Here is a 12,031-nt window from a genome sequence, read left to right on the forward strand (position 1 = left end):
CAATATCATTATTGATCTTCATCAGAACATGTTTTAGAGGGTGATGGAAGAATAGGACTGATTGGGATTTGGATCAGAAGGAAATGATAAGAGGGTTATAATTCCAGCATGACAGCCTGAGAAACTCTATGGATCCACTCACCGTGGAAATTGGTAAAAATACTTTTCAAAAACCATTTGAAATCTATGGTAGACATTTTTCTCCTGTGGTATCCAAGTCCTGGTGGTTATTAGTACTCAGACTTACTGTAATATATATCTAAAATTCCCAATTCCCAATAAAACTTGAGGCATGTAAAAAAAAAGGTAATTATGACACATACATAAGGAAAAAGGCAGCAACTAAACTCCCTGTGAAAGCAAAGAGATGGCAAGTTAAACAAGGACTTTAAATTGGCCATTATAATATGTTCAAGGAACTAATGGAAACCATGATTTAAAAAAAAATAAATGAAATTGTGATGATAATGTCACATCAAATAAAAATAACACTAAAGAGAAAAATTATTTTTTTAAAGAACAAAATGTAAATTCTGGAATTGAAAAGTACAATAATTGAAAGAAGAAACTCATTAGTTGGGCCTGACAGTAGATCTACTCTTGCAGAAGAAAGATTTGGTAAATTTGAAGACGTATAGATAAAGAATAGAGAGGAAAAGAATGAAGAAAACGTGAACAGAAACTCAGAGATATGTGCTCTCCAATATTTTAGTGAGAGTACCAGTAGGAAGGGAGACAAAGTAGCAGAAAATAGAAGTCAAAGAACCAATGGCTTCAAACTTCCCAAATTCATCAAAAATTATGAATCTTCACATTTGGGAATCTTGATTAACTCCAGGTGGATGAAACACAAAGAGATCTGTGGTGCTGGAGTGCTGGAGTTCAATTGCAGCAATCCATTGCATTCAAAGTAACAAGGTGATAGTACCCAAGATACCAGGAAATGTCCAGGTGTAGAGAAATTGCTGTAGCCTAACAGTCAGATGTGTATCTGCAGAGTCAGTTGTCAGTTAATATACCCAGCAGCTAGCAAATTCCATGTGATGGCAACTACCTGGTGTAGGTATACCAATGAATTTGGTAAGGTGGAAGTCACACAGGCCACTCTCTGGGACTGACACAAAAGAGGTTGGATTCCCTCTCTTCGTCTTTCCCATGCCTGGGCTCAAAGGTTGGAAGGTACTCAAGTTCTATAGTGATGGGAACTTTTCTTAATCAACTGTAATGTGGGCAGTTTGTCCCTTACCATGAACAAGAGTAGCACCTCTTTATCCAATCCAAAGAATGGTGAACCCAAAGTTTTTGGTTTCTATCTCCTTGTGGCATAACAAAAGTTTTTATTCTATATCCATTCCATGTGGCTACTTGGAGCAAAGCACTTTCGAAAGCATTCTGAAAAACATTTTCAAAGGAAAATGTTGAACTAGAGACTTCAAATTGATGGTCATCATCTTAGAAGCCCTTGTAGACAAAAATCTATGCTGTGCATCTGGGGGTTAAAAGAAGGAGGTTACTATCTTCCATATCTTGTTGTTTAACAGCCATTCTAAACTTCCATCTCTCAGACTCTTCAGAAACGGGTCAAAGAGGATGCAAGACCCATGCAGGATAGCCTTGTGGCAGGAATTAAAGGTGTATTGTAACCCATTCCACATAAAAGCAAACTGATTTTTATCATCCCGGTGGAGAAGGATGGCTTAAAGGGACCTTTGTGATGTCAGTGACCAAGTTCCCTCAGCCTGAGCAATAACCTGTAACTGTCACAATGTCATGTAAGTACTGCAGGCACCAATGGCTGAACTACAGTGTTGAGCGATCCATTATCAATGGTGAGGCTCCAGGCACCTGACGCTTTCCACACAGACAAGATAAGACTACCAAACAGAAATAGTCTCATGAAAGGCTTTGACTTCCTTTAGCTCAGCAGTGAGGGCAGTTATTTATTTTTTTTCCCACTGGCAACTACTAATAAAACAAACAAACAAACAGCAGCTTTAGGTGCAGATACTAAGGTTTGTAGCATTCCACTTGCCCCACCAAGATGGCCTCAACTGCAGCATTTCCTGACAGGGCTTGGAGGTAAACATAAGCAAGAGTACACATATATAATAGATATCTATAGAGTCAGAAGTGGGGGGGGGGGTGGGAGGAGGGGGGAGGCATAACAATAATGGGTTGTAGACCCTAAGGGATCCACGTATAGTCAGGCTTTGTCAGTGCTCCTGGTGGTGGTGGCCTCAGCCCTCAAATCAGAGAACATTATTTTCCACTCATCTTGATTCCAGGGGTTTTAGGGACCACAGTCTCCAGTGCACTAGTACCTAAAAGACTGAAAACCTGCAATTCTTCCCTACCTCCCCATTGAACTCTAACCTTGGTGTAAATCTTCATATTTTCCTAGAAATTGATGGGCACCCCCACCTTCACTGCCTCACTCTGCCAACCTCTAGTACTGTTTATTTTTGAAAGGCAAGAGATCTGGGTAAAAGTTGCCAGGGCCCTCTGATTCATCTTCAGATTTATCAGAAAGGTCATTGGGGATAGTGCTGATATCAGTTATAGGGGCTATCATCACAACGGTCCTTGCAGGGTCACCTGCAGCACTCTGTATGTCTGGTACTTGGCCTTGAATTCCTTAATGGTATTCTTAATCTCCTCCATTGTGCCTTTGTGTTTGAGTAACCAGATCCATAGATCTCTTTGTGAAGCTCCATGCGCGGATTGTCCAGGGTAGGGTGCCTAATTACTATTTTACCTCCTTTTTGTTGGTCAACATTTGCTGTTTCGGCAATAGCTGACTTTTCCATTCCTGGGTTTGTCAGTTAAAGTCTGGATTGTGTCATAGACAGATTAAACTGCCCTCATGAAGAGCTTTAATTAGGCTTGATAACCAGCAAGAGCTACATAAATATAGAAATTTGAGTCTGATTAGTAGTTTCATCAGCTATGATTCCCACTCTCTGATTGTAGATCCAAGAGACAACTAGGGTAACTTTCAAAGCCACCATATCCTCTGTGAGAGTAGTCTAGAATGTTTTTCATTGGTAGGGTAAGTCAAACCTGAAGGAGCCCAAATAGTACCCAGCTGAAGAAGAAGAGAATCTCAGGAGTTTGTATTCTCACCTTCTTCCTCTTCCTCTTTAGGCAAAGAGACAGATCCCAAGATATTCTGGAGGAAGGGGTTCTATTCTAAGGAAAGCAAGGCTGGGTTCAAAATTGAAAAATCTATTAATATGAGTCACTGATTTAATAACAAATTAATCAACTAAGTAAATATAACTATATTACCTTCTCAATAGATGCAAAGAAATCATTTGACAAAATCCAGCATGCTTTCATGATAAAAACACTCAACACACTACAAATAGAAAGGTATTTCCTTCGCCTAATAAACGAATCTATGAAAACCCCTCGATTAACAACATACTTGATGATGAAAGATTGGATACTTTTTCTCAAGATCAGAAAAAAGGTAAGGATGTCCACGATTGTCATGCCTATTCAATATTGGATTAGAGATTCTGTCCAGAGCAACTCCGTAAATAAATAAATAAATAAATAAATAAATAAACCATCTAGATTTGAAAGGAGGAATTAAAATTATCTCCATTCATACATGACATGATCTTGGATATAATCTTAAGGAATACGTCAATAAATTTGAACAAGGCTGCAGATGCAAGACCAATGTACAAATCAATTGTATTTCTATATATTTGCAATGAAAAATCCAAAAATGGAATTAAGAAAAGAATTCCATTTATAATAGCATCACAGAAATTAAGAATAAATTTAACCAAAAAATATGCAAAACATAAACTTTGAAAACTACAAAACAGTGTTGAAAGAAATTTATAAAAATTAGAAAATTCATGTCATGTTCTCAGACCTCAAGAATTAGTATAGGTAAGACTGCAATACTCACCAAATTTGTCTAAAGATTCAACACAATACCAACCAGAATCCCAGTTGACGCCTCTGCAGAAATTAACAAGCACATTCTCAAACTCATGTAGAATGGCAGGAGACATAGAAAGCCTACACAGTCTTTAAAAGTAAAAACAAAGTTGCAAGACTCAGAGTTCCCAATTTCAAGTCTTATTACAAAGCATAATAATCAAGACAGCATGGTATTGGCACAAGGATAGACACATAGACCAATTTATAAGAATCAAGAATCCAAAAATAAAACTATGTATCTATGGTCAATTGATTTTCAATTAATGAGCCAACACCATTCAATGGAGAAAGAATAGTCTTTTCAACAAATGATGCTGGGACAACTGGATAGCCATATGCAAAATAATGAAATTAGATTCTTACCTTTCACCATTTTGTAGATACAAAATTCATCTGAAAATGGATTCAAGATCTAAATGTAAAAGCTAAAGCTATAAACTTTTTAGAAGAAATCATAGGGACAAATCTCTGTGAACTTAGATTTGTCAATGGATTCTTAGAAATAACATCAGAAGCAATAGTAACAAAAGAAAAAAATTAAAAACTGGACTTCATCAAAATGTAAGCATTTATTTTTCCAAGGGAAATATTAAGCAAAATGAAAAGACAGACAACAGAATGAACAAAAATATTTGAAAGTTCTATCTCTGAGAAGGTACTTCTATCTAGAACATAAAGAGAACACTTACAGCTCAATAATAAAAAGACAACCTGATTTAAAAATGGGTGGAGGATCAGTATAGACATTTCTAAAAAAAACATGTGATTGGCCAATAAACACAGGAAAAGATGCTTACTGTATTTAGTCACCAGGGTCATTATTTCTTTAGTGAACTGGAATTTTTTGGTCCTAAATAAGTTCTATTCTCTTTCATAACCTGGGATTTGGTTTTATTTATTTATTTACTAAAATTAAATCCTAATTTTATTTAGTTTGGTTTATTTTTTATAAATTCTAATTAATCTTTTGGGTCCCCAGTTTCAAAACTGAGTAAAATTATAGGAACTCTAATATATATACATACATATATAATATCCATATATGTTATATCTATATATTATACCCCTAATATATATATCCATATCCATATATATGCTATACATATAACTCTACTATATATGCATATACATACATACTCTATATGTAACAAAATAACTCTACAGCTATGTTTGCTGCTATTACAGCTATTTCATTTTGGTACAGCATAGATTTAGAATTTAAATCATGATTCCAGTTTTTCTGCTGCAAATATCTTGTTTAAATTACTTCATTCCCTCTACCCTCATTTTCCACAACTATACTTATCTATAAGCACATTAACATGTGTCTCTTCTGTAACAATATTAAATAAAAATGATATATAGAGAGCACCCTCCCCCCTTGTGTTTAAGATGCCATACAGTTTGGTTCACTTTACATCACCTTTAGTGGTTAATATCACATGAAAACTTTTCTCAGTATGTGTACGCTCAGTAATTTCAATCAAAATCAATAATTATGTGATTAAAAAATGCTCTAGGCTCAATATGGAAACCTCCCTTCTAAATCAAAGCATAGCTTTGAACTCAACAATGGAGGAAAAAATAAAAGAACTCATTATCAATTCCATGAGTTATTCAATATTTTGGAACATTACCTCTGGTTGAGGAAGAAAAGTTTAAAGAAGTCATTTTTCATTCCCTGAGAGGTGTAATTATTTAACTCATTAACAGGAGTCAAACTGCTAAATTTTGGGGGATTCATACCAAGTAACTAAAATTTGAATATTTTTCTGGTATTCCTTCACAATGCCAGCTTTGAAAATTGAGAAATGATACAGGACAATAAGTTTCTAACAATAATGGATGTTCTTTTTTGATGCAAAAAGGGTAACTTAAAGCATTTCTTATTTAAAAAAACTCAATTCTTCCCAGCTAATTTGAAAACCTGGTGCAATCTGAGTTTTCAAAAAAGCTAACATTAGAGCTCTCATTAATCTCTCATCGAAGATGATAGAAATTCCAAAGTCCTTGAAATATGCTATTGCCTTTAAAAGTATACTTATAAAGCTACCCCTTTTTTTCAAAATGTACTTCATGCATCCAAAGTCATACTAAAAACTCAGCTTTTTTTTCTGCTTCTCCATTGTTCCGTGTCTAAAGCCTAACTAAAAATAGAGGTATAGCAACTGTGTATTAGCACAAAATACTGATTGTTGTCTACAATAAAGGCAATCAGTTAATAAATAAGATATACTTTTGTTTACACATAGAGGAATACATTAGCTGTTAATTTTTAGATCCCTTTTCTGGCTTTGAGAATGTGTATCCTATATGCACACACATTCTCTCATTTGTATATGTATTATATCACTTTTATTGACTCTAAAATGCACAATTTTCCACATTATCACCTTTCTGATATCATAATGCTTTTATAATCAGGGGAGTCAATTGCTGTTCGGTGGGCAGGAATAGTAACATAGTTGTCATTGCCTGGTACTGGACTTGAATTTTCCTCTTTGCAATACATCAAAGTGATATACGTATTTAATAAAAGTCTATGTTATAAGACTGCATTGTATTGTACTTTAATTGGCAAAAGATTTTTTTAATTTCTTATTAGTACATAAGATAATGGTGATATAGATTCGGTCAATGGTATCTTGAATTCAGCATTATACACAATAAACATACACACAGTTAGTTGACTTTGAAATCACTTCCAAGCATATGTACTCTCACCCCAATTACATTAAAAAGTGTTTATAATCATTCTCTCCATTTCCCCCTGCTCATTCACTGTTCAATTTATTGTTTGGCTTCTGTTCCCAGCGCTTGATAAAACATTTTGGGGGAATGCAATCAATGTCTTGAATATTTAGTTCTCTTCCTGTGTGACCTACCTGCATTTCAAAACTTTGACTCTTCTTGAAATTTTTCTCCTTTAGCCTTTTGGCACTTTCCTTAATCTTATCCAATATTTATTACCATTATTTCTGCCTTATACCCAGGAATATCTTCCTCTTAGCCACTTAAGTCTTGCTATTTCCCACAGTCTTGTCTTTATTCCTCTCACTCAACCTCTACTGACTTCCTCTTAATTTTATCCTAACAATATGGTGTCAAATATCACTTGTTTGTGAATAAGTTCCAAATCAATATAGTTTTTCATACATCTCCCTTGATAAGCAAACTGTATATATCCAACATTTTAACATATATGTTCCCCTGACAATCTCACACCTCTATCAGACTCCAAATAGCTCACAATGAATTGTAACTATTCATTTACTTAATCATTTCAGAAGATTCTTCCAGAAAATGTGCTTTGATTTGCAGAATCATTATTTCACTTCTAGACTTTTATTTATGCCATAATCTACATAGTTTCTAATACTAGTAATCAAGGACACGCACAGGACTTCTCATTTTCTTATATCCTCACATTAAACTAATCTTTAGGATCGGCTAATTCTACCTCCTAAATATATCTCCAATTCTCTTCCCCTCTTCAGTCCTACTGTCACTCTCTTGATTTAGGTCTTCCATATACTTCACACTTCACCAAGAAGGCCTCCCTCTGGGTGTCCCTTCTAAGTTCACTTTTTAAACCCACCCTTCAGATTGTTATAACGATTGTTTGGAGGGAAAAGTTTTTTGATTATTTCTATCTCCTAATGAAATCCTCTTAATAGTCCCCTGTTTCCTTCTAGAGAATTAAGCCACCATGAATTCTATAACTTCAAGGAAATACATTCTGCCAACAACAACATGACCTTAGAAAAGGATCCTGAGACACAGATGACACTACAACTTGTGCAGAGAATCCAGTCGAGCTGTGCCCGGATCTCTGACCTATGGAGACTGTAAGGTAAGAAATGGGTATTGCTTCAAGCCACTGAATTTAATTTATTATTAATTTATTGCTATGCAGCAATAGGAAACAAATACCTGTGGTGTACAAATACATATTCAATGTCACAGGATGATAAACATGGAACAACCTAATGGAAATTGTATAGTTACTGCAATTTTAGAAAAGAATCACTGCTTTTGAAGTTTATTCAAGAAGCATATTTGTCTGATGGATTGAGATTCAAAATTCATGTGAATTTTTAAGGCATAACCTGAGTCTTCAAAGATACAGCTATGTTTACTAAAATTTGAGGCCTGAAACTGTTGTTTTTCTTCCCTCTAACCTTGAGCGTTGTGAATGAAAAGATGAATGATATTCCTCTGTCTTCCATGCCTGAGGCAGTTTGAGTGTTGACTAGATGTCCTTTTAAACATATTGCTGAAATTCACCTAGCTAGAAGATAACCCAGAGGCCTTAGGGGTTGCCATGTATAAAGTTCTTATCTAAGAAGAGTTTTAGCAGGATATGCTTCACATATCTAGATTTCTAATATTTATTTATATTATTCCAGTTTATTTATAAAAATATATTCTAGTTTACTTATAAACTGGACATTTCTGGATTTATAAGCCATAGGAGCAGTGTAATAAAAATTACTCATGTATGTTCTCTAGGTACATGGTAAATGGGGTATAAAAATTTTAAAGACTCTGACCTGAAGTAACTCCCATGCACTATCTTGGACAGTACAGATAATTCATGCTCCCAAAATGCACCCCAGTACAAAAAAAAATTGAATTTGTTGGGAAACTGACAGTGCTTAAAATGTTTATATCTCCTTGATTCATTGATTTTGCTTTGACAAAATATTACAAGGATATAATCATGACCCAGTGCCAAATTGCTTTTTAGTAATAACACAATGGTATTTAAAGTTTCTATGCTTGGGGTGGCTCAGTCAGTTAAGTGCCCAACTCTTGATTTCAGCTCAGGTCATGATCATTGTGTGAAGAGCTCTGCACTGGGCTTGGAACCTGCTTGGGATTCTCTCTCTTCTCTCTCTGCCCCTCCCCCAACTCATGCTTGTGTGCTTTCTCTCTCTTTTTCTCTCTTTCTCAAAGTAAATAAATAAACTTTAAAATAAAATAAAAAAGTTTCTATGCTTTAGGCAGCACAATTATCGTTCCTGGAATGTCCTTAATTCCCTTCCTTTATAGAAATAAGACCAGACATTGTCTTATTTATCTTTGTAATCCTTTTGTAATTTCTTGGAACATGTATTTCCTGAATGATTGAAAATAAAACCTGCATCTGACTCTTTGGATTAGGGTAGTTATATGTCATATTGGTCTACGTATTTTCTTCCACAGAGATTTAGCATGTATATTTTATTTTCTAATTAAAAAATAGATCCCTTGTTTTTAAAAATGAATACCTGCAATGTTTGAAATAGTCCAGTAGTTTATCTTTCCTTTCTTGCTTATATTACTTGAACAAAATTGGTCCCGAGAATAAATTCTCATGAAAGCTTGAATGCATCATATGCTAAGGATGTGTTACTCTCCATGCAATCACTGAATTGAGCCAACTTTTCTGTTTGATTATTTGTTTTTTAATTAGTGTGGTTGATACACTGTCAACAACCTCCCGCCTCTCTGAAATGGTTTAGTGAGTTCATTTGGGTTTTATCTGAGAAGTTAAATTTTCCAAAACTACTTAGGGATTAATTAGGTTTTTTTTTAATGAGAAAATTGCTGTTGATTTTTGGGATAGTGTATGAAAGTTCCTAGTTGCCTGAGGCCACATCCAGAATGATGATGGAATTACATGGGCCCAACTGAGGGCAATTTGGGTATGTATGTGTCTTCTTGATAGTTTGTGAGTTTGTGAGCATTGAGACAAAAAAGATGATGGGAATAAAGTAGCTCTGCCAAATTTTCTGGTTTAATTGTTTTTAATATTCAGTCTAAATGTTTATTTGAATAATGTTTCTTGACATTTTCAAATGAATTTACAAATATATAATTCAGCAAGAAGTGTCAACCTTTTTACATCGTATTGAGGTAAGAAATAATACTTAAACATGCACCCTCAATACAAAAGACTACCTCAGACTTGAGGGATCACTGTCATGTTACCTAAGACTGAATGTCATTTTTGTAACTGTTTTAAGCAGAAATGAATCAATGGGCAACATTTCAGGCAGATAGTTTTCATATCAATGAAAATCATCCAACATGCAAGGCTGTAGAGAGAGGAAATGTGCATTATTATAAAGTGGCACTTTCCGATTGGAAAATATGCTTAATTCAATTTTAAATTTATGTACAGTAAAAGTCACTCTGTGGTTTACAACTGTTTGTTTTGACAAATGTGGTATTGTCATTTTTGTCAATTTTTAGCCATTGGAACACATGTATAGTGGTATGTCACTGCGGTTATAATGTGCATATCGTTATGGACCAATGGGGCATATTTTCATATCCTTATTTGCCATTCATATACCTTCTTTAGTGGAGTTTCTATTCCAATCTTTTGCCCACTTTTTTATTGTGCTGTTTGTTTTCTTATTGTTGAGTTTTGAGAGTTATTTAAGTATTCTGGATACAAGTCCTTTCTCAGATATGTAATTTATAAATATTTTCTACTGGTCTATTGCTTTTTTTTCATTTTCTTTAAAGCATATTTCAGTAGAACCAGAGTTTTTATTTTTATAAAGCCAAATTTATTAAAGTTTTCTTTTCATAAAGTGTTTCATAAAGTTTTCATTAATGTGTCAAAGGCTTCTTTGCCTATCCAAAAGTCACAAAGGTTTATACAAACTTCTATTAAAAGTTTTATATTTAGGTGTCTGATCCATTTTTAGTTAATTTTTTTAATAAATTTAAGGCTTATTTTTAGTAGACATCCCATTTTTACAGCACTATTTTTGTTTTAAAAAATTTATTTATTTGTCTTTAGACCTTGATCAAAAATCAGCTGACTATATTTCTGCGGGTCTGTTTCTGGACTCTCTACTCTGTGGTTTTGATATATATGTGTGTCCTTTGACAATCCCTCACTGTATTGAGTGTTTCGATTACTGCATATTTATAGTAGGTCTTAAATCAGGTAGTGTGAATCCTGCAACTTATATTTTTTGAAAAAATTATCTTGAGTATTCTTGTTCCTTTGCCTTTCCCTCTAAATTTTAGAATTAGCTTGTTACAGAAAAATCTGTTATATTTTATTAGAATTGCATTGAATCTGTACATTTGTTTAAGAAAAATTGACATCTTGGGGTGCCTGGGTGACTCATTTGGTTAAGCATCCAACTCTTGATCTCATCTCAGGTCATGATCTCACAGTTCATGGTGTGTGCGTGGCATTGGGCTCCATGCTGCCAGCACCAAGCCTGCTGGGATTCTCTCTGCCACTCCCCTCTTCACTCTCTGCCTCTCCCCTGTGCATGTTCATGCCATCTCTCTCTCTCTCTTTCTTTCTCTCTCTCTCTCTCTCTCAAAATACACTAATAAATTTTTTAAAATGAAAGGAAAAATTGACATCATATTAATATAATCTTTCAATGCATAAATACAGCACATTTATTCATTAAATAGTTTTTAAATTTTCATTAATGTTTTATGGTTTTCAGTGTAAAAATCCTATTTATATTTAACTCGGTTTATATGCATTTACTTCTTTTGCTATAATAAATGATACTGTTTCTTTAATGTCAAATTACAAATGTTCACTGCCAGTGTATAGAAATGAATAGATATTTGGATTTTATAACTTGCAAATTTACTAATTCACTAATTCGAGAAGTTTTCCTGTTGACTGTTGTGTATTTTTATATAAATAATTGTGTCAACTGAAAATACTCACTTTATCAAGTTAAGGAAGTTTCCTTCCATCTCTAGTATGTTGTGAGTATTTATTATGAAGTGGTATTGAATTTTGCCAAATACATTTCCTGCAACTATTGAGATGATCTATTGAACACTTGTAGTAATGGACAGTATAACCAAAGAAGGAAAAAAATGTTTTTGAACAACCAAAAAAAAAAAAATGGAAAGAACAACTAGAACAAAAGTCCCATTTTTTAATCCCTTCTTAAATTTAATTAGGTTTTTTAGTCCATATGTCTTCTAAGTCTATGTATAAGATCATGCTACCTACTCTCATAGACACCTACTCTCACAGCATACACACATGCACACACACACACACACACACACACACACACACATT

The sequence above is a fragment of the Leopardus geoffroyi genome, chromosome C3 (assembly GCF_018350155.1).
Source record: "Leopardus geoffroyi isolate Oge1 chromosome C3, O.geoffroyi_Oge1_pat1.0, whole genome shotgun sequence".
Lineage (NCBI taxonomy): Eukaryota > Metazoa > Chordata > Mammalia > Carnivora > Felidae > Leopardus > Leopardus geoffroyi.